Raw genomic sequence first — 16,214 nt, forward strand, 5'->3', positions numbered from 1 at the left:
AAATGGTTAAGTGGTTACCAGGTGGCTCATTGATAATGGAATAATGTTTAATGTTTTCTAACATTTTTAAATCTTGTGGTCTAAAGTTTATTCAATTATTTAAACCTATAATTCACTCAACCTTTGTGTTGACAGTTTACTCGCATGTTTTCACATGTACTTGAGTTTATGTGATGCTTTCGCTGTGTTTAGAAGAGTCTGCATGCATTTGGGCAGATTTTAATGAAATAATTTATGAAACTTTGGCTTGCATTCGGTTTTTGAATAATTAATACTTGTGGGTTGTTGACAATGTTTTGTGTCAACTTTGGATTATTAATATGTTGGGTTACTTTTAAACTACATATTTTGATATGCTTTCCTTTTTGGGAAACTTTTGAAATAAAAGAATGCAATGTCGTTTGTTAAATTCATTTAAGTTCGATCAAGCTGTGGGACCAAGTGATGGAGCCGTTAAGCGTATTGACGGGGCCATCACAGTTGGTATCATAGCCAGGTTGTAGGGAACTAGGCGGTCTTAATGTGGTCAACCCGTGGTTCTTAGGGTGCATTAGAGTCTAGTCTACAGCCCGACCCTTTTACTATAGCATTATTATGCATTTCATCTCGTATGAGATATATCATAAGCATTTATTCCTATTTGGTATATGGTTTGTGGTTTTACTGTTTGCAGATGTCGACTTCGAGCGATAACTCCGTTGCTGCTCCTGCTCCTCCGGCTACTGCCAGACGTCGTGCTGGTCAACCTTTGATCGATGATCCTGTTCACTATTACTTTTCCACCCTTAATCACATGAACAGGGCTTACAATGAAGTGACGCGTATTAATGCTCTTAGTGATTGTATGTGTACTTTGTCACATAACGAGATGATGGACCAGATTCGAGCTAGTATGGATTCGTTTGTTAGCTTCAAGAACAATGTTGGGTTCAAGAATCGTAAGCATAACCGTGAAGTTGACGCTAGGTTCGAGGTTCTAGAGAGCACAGTTCGTGGTTTGAAGGCAGAGTTGGAAGAAGTGAAAGGAAAGTTGCGGAAGTATGAGCCTTCTGCCGAGACTCATGCCGGCCCAGCTTATCACACCCGCTCTAAGCAGATGTGATATGATGATTCATGATTGATTACTTATTTCATAAGACTTAATGTCCTTTCATACATACATTTTTGGGTTATGTACGGCGTTTTGCCGAGGATTTTATTAAGATTTTGTTATGGGATGTTTTTCATTATGTATGGATGGTTATTTTTATGACATATATTATCATTATCACATTTTATTTCTGATGTTGTGACTCTTGGCATGTTATATTATGCGTAATGTAGATCATGTATGTTAGGTGCTATGTATGTTGTATGATGTTATCATAAAATATGTATGCATGTGGTGGCTATTTCTATAACTATCATAACTGTCATGTTATTACTCATAGTGTTTACTGACTATTATTTTAATGGTTAATCTTTTCGTGCTCGATCTATTCCTTTATAACACTAGTATTATTCTTAGTACTAACGGTTGTGTTATTCTGTTTTGAAGATCATGCCTCCTAGAGAGTCCAACGAAGCCCGTATGCAACGTCTTATTAACGAAGGGATAGCTGCTGCTATGGCAGCGAATGCTAATGCTAATGCTAATGCGAACAACAATCAGGTGGGATGCTCCCACAAAACGTTCATGGCAAGTTGTCCACAGGAATTCAGTGGTACGGAAGGACCTATAGGACTCACCCGCTGGTTCGAGAAAATCGAGTCTATTTTCAGGGTTAGCCGTGTCCGAGAGGAGGACAAGGTTAGTTTTGCTAGCTGCACTTTGAAGGATAGTGCATTGACCTGGTGGAACAACTTGGTTAACAGTTTGAGAAATGATGTGGCTTATGGTTTAACTTGGAATAATTTCAAGGAAAGAATGATCACCCGCTACCGTCCTAGGGGTGAGCTTAAGAAGTTAGAGGTTGAACTTAAAAACTTGAAAATGAAGGGCACCGAATTAGATGCCTACGAGCAGAGGTTCTTCGAGTTGACTTTGTTATGTCCTAATGTCTATGCTGATGAGAATCTTAAGATTGAAGCTTACATTGATGGGTTGTCCGAGAAAATTGAACATGGGGTTGAATCTAGTGAGCCCCAGAATATTGAGGCTGCGATGTCGATGGCTCATAAGTTGAATGATAAGATCTTGAGAAGAAGCAAGGCTGCTGTAACCGAACCCAGTGAGGAGACTGTTAAGAAAGCTGATAATGGGAAGAGAAAGTAGGATAATAACCACAATCAAAGCCAAGGTCAGCAGAAAAAGCAGGATACTTCTGGTTCAAATAACCGCAGTCAGTGTGTGTGTCCTCATTGTTACAATGCTCATGATGGTTTCTGTAACGTGACTTGCAAGAGGTGTTCCAAACAGGGACACATTGCTAAGGATTGTACGGTGCTTCTGCCGGGTTCTGCTACTCCTGCTACAGGTGGTAATAATGGTAATAATGCGGGTAATAGAGGTGGGAATGGTAATGGTAATGGGAAGTCGAATAATGGTGGTAATTCGAGGGTTTGTTACGAGTGTGGGAAGCCGGGGCATTTCCGTGATGCCTGTCCCAACAAGAAGACTGTAGAGACTGCACGTGGTAGAGCGTTCAACATTAACGCTAGGGATGCTGAGGAAGATCCTAAACTTGTTACTGGTACATTCTCGGTCAACGATTTATCAGTTTATGTACTATTTGATTCAGGGGCTGATTTGAGTTTTGTGTCGAGTAAATTAAGTCCAAAAATCAAAACACCGCTAACTTCTTTAGACAATACTTATGTTGTTGAAATAGCTAATGGTAAAGTGCTTACTGCTAAGACTGTGTATTGGAAGTGTAACATTAATCTGGCGGGTAGAGATTTTGAGATAGATTTGGTACCGATTGAACTTGGTAGTTTTAACATTGTTATTGGGATGGATTGGTTATCTGCGAATCGTGCTGAGATTGTGTGTTATGATAAAGCTATTTGTATTACTAATGTGGTTGGAGAGCCGCTGATGGTTTTTGAAGATAAGAAATGCCAATAGTTAAATCTTATTAGCTGTTTGAAAGTTCTTAAACATCTTCGCAAAGGCTGTCATGCTATTCTAGCCCATGTTGTTGATTCTGAAAAAGAAACGAAGAGCGTTGGAGATGTTCATATTGTTAGAAATTTTCCTGAGGTATTTCCCGAAGATTTACCTGGCCTTCCGCCACAACGCGCGGTAGAATTTCAAATTGATCTTGTTCCCGGTACTGCTCCTGTAGCACGTGCTCCTTATCGTCTTGCACTTTTTGAACCTCAAGAATTGTCGAGTCAACTCTGTGAGTTGTTAGACAAGGGTTTTATTCGTCCTAGTTCGTCCCCTTGGGGAGCCCGTGTTCTGTTTGTTAAGAAGAAGGATGGTTCTTTTCGTTTGTGCATTAACTATCATGAGTTGAACAAGCTTACTATTAAAAACCGTTATCCTCTTCCAAGAATTGATGATCTGTTCGATCAGCTTCAGGGTTCATCTGTTTATTCAAAAATTGATCTTCGTTTCGGCTATCATCAGTTGCGTGTTAAGGAATCTGATGTTTCGAAAACTGCTTTTCACACCCGTTATGGTCACTTTGAGTTTCTTGTTATGCTGTTCGGATTGACAAATGCACCTGCTGTGTTCATGAACCTCATGAACCGTGTGTGTAGACCCTATCTGGACAAGTTCGTTATTGTGTTCATCGACGACATCCTTATTTATTCGAAGAGTGATGAAGAGCACGAGTAACATTTGAGGTTAGTGCTTGATCTGTTGAGAAAAGAAGAGTTGTACGCTAAGTTCTCTAAGTGTGCATTCTGGTTACGAGTTGTTCAATTCCTTGGACATATTGTTAGTAAACAAGGGATACAAGTTGATCATGCTAAGATTGAGGCGATTGAAAGGTGGGAAACTCCGAAAACTCCTACTCAGATTCGTCAGTTCCTAGGATTAGCGGGTTAGTATCGAAGGTTCATTCAAGATTTCTCTCGTATCACGAAACCTCTGACTGCTTTAACACATAAGAGGAAGAAATATGAGTGGAAGGATGAACAAGAGGCTGCTTTTTAGATTTTAAAGAAGAAGTTGACTACTGCTCCGATATTGTCACTACCTGAGGGTAATGATGATTTTGTTGTTTATTGTGATGCTTCGCATCAAGGCTTTGGTTGTGTTTTGATGCAACGAAAGAAGGTCATTGCGTATGCGTCACGTCAATTGAAGATTCACGAACAGAACTATACAACTCATGATTTAGAGTTGGGGGCCGCTGTTTTTGCGCTTAAGATTTGGAGACATTATTTGTATGGGGTCAAGAGTGCTGTGTACACAGATCACAAAAGTCTTCAACATATCCTAGATCATAAACAGTTGAACATGAGACAACGAAAATGGATTGAGACGTTGAACGATTACGATTGTGAACTTTTGTATCATCCGGGTAAGGCCAATTTTGTGGCGGATGCGTTGAGTCGTAAAGAAAGGGCTGAACCTCGCAGGTTTAGAGCCTTGAATATGACAATTAGAACAAACCTCGCAAGGCAGATTCTTGAGGCACAACAAGAAGCCTTAAAGGAAGAGAATTTTGTGAAAGAGAACGTAAGAGGTATGGCTAAGAAATTTGAGATTCGAGCAGATGGTACTAGGTACTTTGCAGGATGTCTTTGGGTTCCGAAGTTTGGGGAACTGCGACAACTTGTTTTGGAAGAGGCTCATAAGTCTAGGTACTCTATTCATCCAGGTTCAGGAAAGATGTATCATGATCTTAAGGAGCTGTATTGGTGGCCAAATTTGAAAGGTGATGTGGCTACGTATGTGGCTAAGTATTTGACCTGTGCTAAGGTTTAAGCTGAACATCAAAAACCGTCTGGACTTTTGGTGCAACCCGAGATTCCCGAGTGGAAGTGGGAAGGAATTACAATGGATTTTATTACTAAGTTACCGAGAGTTACGGGTGGCTATGACACTATTTAGGTGATTGTAGATCGACTCACTAAGTCGGCTTACTTTTTGCCGATTAGGGAAACAGATTCAGTGGAGAAGCTTACTCGTTTGTACTTGAAGGAGATTGTTTCTAGACATGGTGTTCCTGTATCCATTATTTCAGACCGAGACAGTCGATTTGTATCAAGGTTTTGGCGATCTTTACAGGAATCCTTGGGAACTAGGTTAGATATGAGCACCGCTTATCATCCTCAAACAGATGGTCAGAGTGAAAGGACCATTCAGATGTTAGAAGATATGTTACGAGCGTGTGTTATTGATTTTGGTAATGGGTGGGATAAATACTTGCCGCTAGCTGAGTTTTCTTATAACAACAGTTATCACGCAAGTATTCAAGCCACACCGTTTGAAGCTCTGTATGGTAGGAAATGTAGGTCTCCTATCTGTTGGAATGAGGTTGGGGATGCTCAACTCACAGGTCCAGAAATTATTCACGAGACTACCGAGAAGATTGTACAGATTAAGGAAAGATTGAGAACTGCTAGAAGTCGGCAAAAGATTTATGCCGACAGGGGAAGGAAAGATGTAGAATTTCAAGTTGGTGATCGTGTTATGTTAAAGGTTTCACCTTGGAAGGGTGTGATCCGTTTTGGTAAGAGGGAAAAGTTAAGTCCTCGTTTTGTTGGACCGTTTGAGATTGTTGAGAGAGTTGGACCGGCGGCATATCGTTTGAAATTGCCACAAGAACTCAGTGCTGTTCACGATGTTTTTCATGTGTCGAACTTAAAGAAGTGTTTGGCCGAGGCCGACAAGACTATTCCTCTGGAAGAACTTCATGTTGATAAGCAACTACACTTTATTGAGGAACCTATTGAAATTATGGATCGAGAAGTTAAGACTCTTAAGCAGAGCCGAATTCCTATTGTCCGGGTTAGATGGAACTCTAGACGCGGTCCCGAGTTCACTTGGGAGCGTGAAGATCAGACGAAGCAGAAATACCCGCATTTGTTCCCAGATGCTGAGTCAACCCCTGCACCTGCTTAAATTTCGGGACAAAATTTTCGTAACGGGAAGGTACTGTTACGACCCTACTTTTTCCGTTATCTTTTACCGTTAATTATTTAACGACCGTTAACTGTTAATTGTGCTACGTCATTTCTATGACCTATATTATTATATTAATAATAATATATTAATTATTAAGTGTTATGTGAATAATTGTATTCATATTTTAATTTATACGTTTCTACGTGTCGCAGATTTCTATCCGGCGAATCTTTTCGGTTTTCAAACCAATGGTCGCGTTTTTGGGATATTTAAATCCTAATTATTTTAAATATGATATTTTAATATCATATAATTATATATAGTATTTATATTTATTTTTCATCGGGCGTTTGTTATCTCTCCGAATTTTTAATCGAGTAAGCGTATTTTCGCGTTTCGGGATTCGTTCGGGCTTTCGGGCCACTAGGATTTAATCACATTAGCAAGATGGCCCACAAGTGGGGCCCACCCCATCCAAATCGGCCGAACCACATAGGGGGGAGCCTTTCTCTTTTTTTCCATTTTTCACATTACACCTTATTTTGATAAACCTAAAATTCTAATTTTGCTCTCCTTCCTCCCTTTCTCCCTTTTTGGCGATGGCACCCACCCCCTACAACATCATCTTCATCAACCCATTTTATTACTTGGATCATCAAATCGTTTATACAATCGGATTCCTCATTCCGTTCTCTACGCGATTATACTTCTCGTTTCTCGATTAGGGTATAAACCCTAACCCTAGAACTTTTGATTTTTCTTTATTTTTCTGTATTTTGATTATATATTAATTGTATGATGATTACTTGTTGTTGTAATGGTGTTTGTATGCATAGAATTACTCGTAAACACATGTTTTCGGTTTGATAAAATTGGGACAGCAGCTTTTTCGTGTATTTATGATATTGTGACTGTTATAAAAGTTATAATAAAGTATCTAGATGAGTTCCTCTCATCAAGACATTAATTTTAGACTCCGGATTCATGTCGTTTCGATTCCCGGAGCCCTAAATATGATCAAAATGGTATTTTGTTAAGATTGAATTGTGATATTGGTATGAACCAGGTTTGGTCTGACTTTGTGACCATATTTGTTGACTTTAGGGTGTGTTAGTGTGTTAGGACTGATGGTGGGACGGACTTTCATGTTCGGGTCATCTCAATCCGAGCCACGAATCACCCGTTACGTCTAAAACAAGATTTTGATTGAATTGAAGTTCCAAGGAGTGTATTGGCTGTACATCACGACTTGTGGACTGTTCTTGGTGTATTCTTGAGTGTACCAAAGTGTCGGGTGGTTTGATTAGGCGGAGATATATGTAACGCTCGCTGAAAACCGACACCCGGGGCTCAAGATACGACCCGATGAACTTTTGATTTAAAACTTGTGATTAATTATTAAACTTATTATATAAATAATGGGTTTCATTATCATTTAATTACTTATGATAAAAAAAAGTAATTATTATTATTTAAGACTTATGTTATATATTTATTATATCATTTTAATTAATACTTATGATTTAATTAACATTTTAATTAAACATATAATTAATAATACTTTATTATTAATGGAAAATACTTATGATAAGTATTAAACTTATATTATGAGATTATTATAATAAGACTTATAATAAGGATTAATTAATTATTTAATTATTATAAGGCTTAGTTATTATTTAATTATAATTTAATTATTAAATACTTATGATTTAATGGTTATAATTAGAAACTTATGATATGATTAATAATTCATTATTAACTAATAATACTTATGATATGATTTAAAATTTATTATTAATTAATAATACTTATATTATGACTAATATTTAATTAATTAATTAAATAATTATGTTATATTAATTATATCATTTAAACTTATATTAACTTTAATAATTCATTTTAATCTAATTAAACTTATGTTATGACATAATTAGACATATTTAACTTTAATAAACATTATAACTTACATTATTATTACAACTTACACTTTTAAAATTAACGTTGACCATGTTTGACCAAGGTTGACTTTTGAGTTGACTTTGACTTTCAGTTGACTTTTGTTGACTTTCTAATTAAGGAAACTTTCCTAACTGATAAACTTTCCTAAAATAGCAACTTTCTAAATTTGGAAACTTTGTCAAAATAGAAACTTTCCAAAAATAGAAACTTTCCAAAAATAGAAACTTTCCAAAAATGGAAACCTGCTAAAAATAGAAACTTTTTAAAAATAGAAAGTGTGTCCGTAAGCTGTTTCGATCAAACCGATGCATATTGAGTATTGTTCTATGACTACTTGCAACATGTATAATAGCTATCATACTAAGACTTGACCTAAGTTAGTTATTTATATCGACCTGCTTTATTTATAGGTCGGCATTGTGATCATTCCTGATCACTATTCTACATTTGCTGTTCGCTTAATTGTGTTGGTTACTTCGTTACTATTAAGGTGAGTTATAGTCCCGTTTTTACATACTTTTCAAAGTATTTTTTTGGGATGTGATTACATGCATTTTATTTCACGTTTAGACACAAGTGACAATTAAATTTAAATTATTCATTGTGAGTTGGACAAAAATATTCCCTAGTCTGGTAACTGTAATCATTGGTTTCTACCGGTGAACGCGAATCCTACGGATAGATCTATCGGGTTTGACAACCCCATTTCGAGCTAGTCGCGCTAGCAATTTATAATCGGAATGTTTAGTACTTCGTATTTTGTTGTAGATACACTGTCCAGTGTATGTTATTATTGTGTTTGGCAAGGGTAAATAAAGGGTTAAGTGGTTACCAGGTGGCTCATTGATAATGGAATAATGTTTAATGTTTTCTAACATTTTTAAATCTTGTGGTCTAAAGTTTATTCAATTATTTAAACCTATAATTCACTCAACCTTTGTGTTGACAGTTTACTCGCATGTTTTCACAGGTACTTGAGTTTATGTGATGCTTCCGCTGTGTTTAGAAGAGTCTGCATGCATTTGGGCAGATTTTAATGAAACAATTTATGAAACTTTGGCTTGCATTCGATTTTTGAATAATTAATACTTGTGGGTTGTTGACAATGTTTTGTGTCAACTTTGGATTATTAATATGTTGGGTTACTTTTAAACTACATATTTTGGTATGCTTTCCTTTTTGGGAAACTTTTGAAATAAAAGAATGCAATGTCGTTTGTTAAATTCATTTAAGTTCGATCAATCTGTGGGACCAAGTGACGCAGCCGTTAAGCATATTGATGGGGCCATCACAGCTTACTAACCATTGGTCTTGAAACGTATGTCTGAACCAAGTTCTAACTTGAACCGTATAGCGGCACACTCACCAACCGAAATAACAAAGTACTGTAGATTCGATGGGTCATACATATACTTTGGGTCCAAGATTCCTCACCTTTTTGGAAGTAGGGGTCGTGCTTGATCATGCGTAGCCTTTTACATATTTTCTTAAAAGAAATCTTTTGACACAAAACATAAGTTTTAGCTTAATCATTCTGTTCTAATAAATGTTCCGAAAACCAATTTCTAGCAATTTTATTAGATCTTTTGGGCAAAAACAAGGTAAGAATTTTTCGAAACTACCCAATATTCATTGCTTAATTACTTTTTTGGACAAAAGAATTTTTCAAAACTTGGCGTTTTACGGTTACTCGATCTTTAAAAACTTTAAAACCTTACCCATTACCCCACACTTAAAAGAACATTGTCCCTAATGTTCTCTAGAAAGAATATTTTAATGATTTATAAATTAAGGACATTGACTTCTAAAATTTCCAAGTTAGTTACGGGGGTTACCCCACACTTAGAGATTTTAGTGCGTAAAAATCGAAATAGGTTTGAGGAAAGATTACTTCCCTATGGTCGTGTTACTTTCCTAGTGTTGTGCCCTCCCACGGTCAATCTCCTAAGGACCAGTCTTTTTTGATAATATTTTTGCATGAAGAACAAGAAGAGAAAGGCAGCATTTCCACTATATATATAAATTTTTTAGTACAATGCTTCAAAAAGATAAAACTAAAAAAAAAATAAAGTAAAGTAGTCTATAGGATACTATCCTGGTCAATGTGCTGAGTCGGCGCTGCGAATTATCCAACGGGATCATCATCATCCTCTAGTCTCGGTAAGTACTCAAGAGGTTGCTCTATATCCAACTCAGGGCCTAGTAGTGAATCCAGACAGAGGTCTGATGGCAACTCCAGGTAGGATAGGCTCGGGAAAGGCTCCTCTTCAGGTATTCTCCCGGTGATCTCAAATGCCTGGGCTGTTGGTGGCTCAACTGATATGGGAATAGTGACTAAGTGACAACCCTCAGGTAGCTCAGTGATTGGAACTGGTTCAGTGACTGGAGCAGGCGGCGTGATGTGAATAGGAGTAGCATGTGCAGGCATGCCAGCTGAGGCAACTGTGTAAACTGAGGTCGGTGTGGTACGTCTGGGGGTAGCTTGTCGTGTCGGCTGAACACGTCGCGCTAGCCTAAACGAAGATGAGTCCAGAGTACTGCACGGCATCCCCTCGCGCTGAAGGTATGCTCTAAGAGCTTGGTAGAACCTCTGCTGGTCTCTGAGTAGTACCCATGCAACATCAGGGTCACTTAAAGTGGCTCCATAGTGTATGACAGTTAGTGGCTCATGTGTCTCTGGTAGTTGTGTGTGCTCGGCAGGTCTCCTGACTAAATGTCTATATCGTCGAACAGGAGGAGCTGGAGGTGCTGTGCCAATGTCCTCCTCAACACTCTCCAATATCAATCGCCTTGGGCCTAATTGCCCTGTTGATGGCCTGTTCTGATCAGCACTGCGCCCGAATTAGTAAACTCTAGGAGTCCTCCTCCTGTGAACTGGGATGTAAACTGAAGCTCCTGAACTTGGCATTTTTGCCTGAACACATTCAACAAACTTGTAAGTACTAAGCGCAAGTACGGCGCTTAGTTGTTAGTACACAAAGATAATATCTTAAGACTGAAAATAATTGAAATAAAAATAAATAATAATAAAAAGAATAAGCAAGGGGTGCCTCCCAAGAGCGCTTTGTATATCAAGTCGTTACAGCTCGACTTTTCCTTTTCAGATCGTCAGAATGGATCAAAGGATAAGAGGTGCTCCTCCTTATCATAGTCTTCTAGATAAGCTTTTAGCCGGTGGCCGTTGACTTTGAAGTTGCCAGTAGGTCCTTCCAATTCCACGGCTCCGTGTGGAAAAGCATTCACAACTTTGTATGGGCCACTCCATCTTGATCTAAATTTTCCTGCAAACTTCTTGAACCGAGAATTGAAGAGTAGAACTTAATCTCCAGTGGCGAACTTTGTAGGAATCAATTTTGCGTCATGCGTAAGCTTCGTTCATTCCTTGTAGATGTATGACGTTTCGTATGCTTGGTCTCTTAATTCGGTGAGTTCATTCATTTGCATCTTCCGATGCTTTGCGGTAACTGAGGGATCGAGGTTGCAGGTCTTCAGCGCCCAGAGAGCTTTATATTCAAGTTCCAGTAGAAGGTGACAGGATTTTCCATAGATCATGCGGTAGGGTGTAGTTCCTAGAGGATTCTTGTAAGCAGTCTGGAATGCCCACAGAGCATCGTCTAGTTTCTCAGCCCATTTATTTCCATGATGGCCGACATTTCATTCTAAGATTATTTTAAGTGCTCTATTCGTGACCTCTGCTTGTCCGTCAGTCTGCGGATAATAGGTAGTGGACATTTTGTGGGTAACTCCATATTGTTGCATCACCTTCATAAATTGAGTATTACAGAAGTGTGTGCCTCTATCACTTATTATAGCACGGGGAGCTCCAAATATGCAGAAGAGTCTCTTCAGGAAGTTGGTGACAACTTTGGCATCATTAGTTGGAAATGCTTGGGCTTCGACCCATCTGGAGATGTAATCTACTGCTACGAGGACATATTCTTTTCCATTAGACTTTGGAAATGGTCCCATAAAGTCTAATCCCCATATATCGAAGATCTCGCAAGCTTGGATATTAGCTCGAGGCATCTCATTCTTCATAGAGATAATACCTTGCCTTAGGCATGCGTTGCAATGTTTTACAAGCTCTTGCGCATCTCAGAATATAGATGGCCAATAGAATCCTGATTCGTAGATTTTTCTTGCGGTTAAGTTTGCTCCATGATGACCTCTAGTTGGTCCATGCTGACATTGGTGAAGAATCCCTGCTGCTTGTTTTTGAAACAACCCAACCCGTATTCCATACGATAAATTTTTTTTTAAATAATACACATTTACGCGCCAATTAAATATGTAAACCATTTCACAAGTTCCATTTAAACATACAACAATTTAAATGTTTACAGAAGGCACGAAGTCCATTAATTAATGTTTAATACAAGTTTGACCCACTACAATGATAGTTTATAATCCAAACGACACTCGAGCATGGTTTGGGACTAAACTACCCAAAACGTTAGGCCAACTTCCAAGCTACAACAAAACATCATCAAGGGCCACCTAATGCCCGATAACCCCTTTGCCCTTATCCGCACCTGCGACTAAAAGATAAACAAGGAGAGGGGTAAGCTAATGCTTAGTGAGTGTAATAATTATACATGTTCATATATAACCTACTCATTTGCAAACACTTACACAACACCGCATACAAGCTAGCAATACGACAACCATGCGAACCTCATGCATAAACTACTAGCATATAGTTCAATATTAAATATGCTAACACCAAATTCACACAACCATGGTTAACCAATAGCAAAAGGAATGGTACTCAAACTTCCCATCGGTGTTCATAACAACCGTTAGTGCACAACACATATATCACCAACCCTTGGACAACACATATCCGCTCATAAGATCATTAGTGTACAACACATATATCACCAACTTGGACAACACATATCCATTTAATAAACCGTTAGCGTACAACACATATGTTGCTAAATTAGACAACACATATCCGTTCGTAAATCGTTAGTGTACAACACATATATCACTAACTAGGACAACGCATATCCTTACATACAAATAAGCACATCATATACGTACAAGTATACTTATTCCACTCACCTTAACACCTCGGTGGTGATTTAATGCTTCCGAAGACTTCAAAGCAAAGTACCTATTTACATAAGTACACAATCAATTACACACTAGTGGAATTAATCACATTACACAATACTTGAGCATTTAATGACTCAATTAGCATTAAATGACTCAACCACACCAAAACCGCCCTTAAATGGCCAAGACCCGACTTTAACCACTAAAGCTAGTGAATTAAAGTCTTCTAACCTCAACTAACACAAACTTAGGGTAATTCATACCCATTTCACCCAAACTAAGTCAACTAGTACATTTTGACCCATTTTAATTACTTAGCCTCACAATCAAGTCAAACTTACCCATTAACACTTCTTTCATAAATCCAAAAGTGTATTAGTGACTAGCAATACCATTTGACACTTACAACCTCAAATCACAAGACCAAAACCCTAGTTTGTGGCCATTAGGGTTTCATTACAACAACATAACCCAAATTCATCCATTTTACCCTCAAATGGGTCATACAAGTCTCTAGTAACCAAAACCCTAGCCATTAACCAATTAAAACTATAAACATAAAGTTAGAACTTACCGAGACTATCAACGTGTAGCTAGAGACACAAGGAACAACTTTAATTCTTGCTCCAAAGATCAACCCTCAATCCTTCACTCTCAAATCTCACTTTTAATTCAAATGGGTTTTAAGTTTTGGGAGAGAAAATGAAAGAAAATAGAAAAAGGAAATGAATTAAATGAACAAGTGGTGCAGATTTAATGCTCCAATCTGATCTAGACGTTAAATTACCAAATTACCCCTCAAAATCTCTTAAAAGAGCTAAGTCCGGATCCTGTCCAACAGTACTACCGCGGCAAGGCACATTTCGTCGCGACGCGACCTACAAAGGGAAGTTTAACCCTTTTTAACCCATGTTCTGATCTTGGTTTGCTTGATATGTCGTGTCGCGGCCCCTTTCCTCGCGGTGCGGCGTTAGCCGTCACCTGGCCACTTCGACCACACTCAAACCCAAAAATCGTTTTACACACAGTCAATTCATTCATGCTTCCAATACACGTCTAAACCTCATATCTAAGTCTCACAAGACTTAACGCTAACCGAACTCATTTATAAACTTATGTACTCACACATTAACAAGTATATATATATATATATATATATACACACACAATCACGCATAATCTAATGAGTTACAAACGTACAATTGATTAAGTATGTACCTTTCAATACGTACGGGAAAAATGGGATGTTACAACTCTCCCCCACTTGAATCGGAGCGCGTCCTCACGATCCAAGCCGTATGACAAGCTGGAAGATAAACCAACACGAACTCTTCGGGCTCCCAAGTAAATTCGGAACCTTTACTACGATGCCATTGGACTTTAATATAGCGATCGGCTCCTCAATATACTCTAACTTATTGTTTAGCTCATCGAGTATAGCGATCGGCTCCTCAGTATACTCTAACTTATTGTTTAGCTCAATCTCGTCTAAAGGCACCCTAGATGAATCATCCGCAAGACACTTACGGAGATGGGAAACATGAAATGTATTATGGATCCCCACAAGCTCTTCGGGTAATTCCAAACGATACGCGACTTCACCAACACGGGCTAAAACCTTAAACGGTCCAATAAACCGAGGAGCTAACTTTCCCCGTTTTCGAAATCGAATAATACCTTTCCATGGTGAAACCTTAAGCATCACCATGTCACCTTCCTGAAATTCGATCGTTCGTCTACTTTTGTCGGCATACAACTTTTGCCTATCTTGAGCCTTTTTCAAATGCTCTCGAATCGTATCGATCTTGCTATTCATCTCTAAAACCAAATCGGTACTCCCGATCTCCTTTTGTCCCACTTCACCCCAACAAATCGGGGTTCGACACCTACGCCCATAAATCATCTCATATGGCGGCATCCCGATACTAGTATGATAACTATTATTGTACGAGAATTCCACCAAAGGCAAATGCTCATCCCAACTACCACCGAAATAAATAATGCACGCTCGTAACATATCTTCCAATGTTTGATTCGTACGTTCGGTTTGACCGTCCTATTGAGGATGGTATGCCGTGCTCAACTTCAATTGTGTACCTATATCTGCGTGAAACTTTTCCCAAAATCGAGATGTAAAACGGGTATCTCGATCCGAAATAATAGATATAGGAACTCCATGTCGAGAGATGACTTCCTTGATAAACAACTTAGCCAAGGTCTCCGACGATATCACTTCCCGAATGGGAAGAAACAAAGCACTTTTCGTCAATCGATCGACAATCACCAAAATCGAATCAAATTGGGTTCTCGCCGTTTTAGGTAACTTTGTAATGAAATCCATGGTAATGTGCTCCCATTTCCATTTCGGGATTTCTAACGGTTGTAACTTACCATACGGCTTTTGGTGCTCGGCCTTAACTTGCAAACACGTGACACATTGCTCCACATACTTCACAACATCACGTTTCATGCCCGGCCACCAATAATCTTTCCTTAAATCATTACATTTTCGTCCCGCCCGGATGAATGGAATACTTTGACTTATGTGCTTCATCAAGTAGCACTCGCCGGTAATCACCCATCTTAGGCACCCACACTCTTTCTTGAAAAGACAACAAACCACGCGAGCCCATAGTGATAACCTTACTACTCAAATAAAGGAGGCGCAACAAGGAGTTTTAAAAGAGGGAAATTTAAAGGATGAAATACCCAAAGGATCGGAGAAGCATCTTAATATTCGGGAAGACGGAACCCGGTATAGGGCTGAAAGGATTTGGGTACCAAAATTTGGAGATATGAGAGAAATGGTACTTAGAGAAGCTCATAAAACCAGATACTCAATACATCCTGGAACGGGGAAGATGTACAAGGATCTCAGGAAATATTTTTGGTGGCCGGGTATGAAAGCCGATGTTGCTAAATACGTAGGAGAATGTTTGACATGTTCTAAGGTCAAAGCTGAGCCTCATAAACCATCAGGTCTACTTCAACAACCCGAAATCCCAGAATGGAAATGGGAAAACATTACCATGGATTTCATCACTAAATTGCCAAGGACTGCAAGTGGTTTTGATACTATTTGGGTAATAGTTGATCGTCTCACCAAATCAGCACACTTCCTGCCAATAAGAGAAGATGACAAGATGGAGAAGTTAGCATGACTGTATTTGAAGGAAGTCATATC

Source organism: Rutidosis leptorrhynchoides, chromosome 2 (assembly GCF_046630445.1).
Source record: "Rutidosis leptorrhynchoides isolate AG116_Rl617_1_P2 chromosome 2, CSIRO_AGI_Rlap_v1, whole genome shotgun sequence".
Taxonomy (NCBI): Eukaryota; Viridiplantae; Streptophyta; class Magnoliopsida; order Asterales; family Asteraceae; genus Rutidosis; species Rutidosis leptorrhynchoides.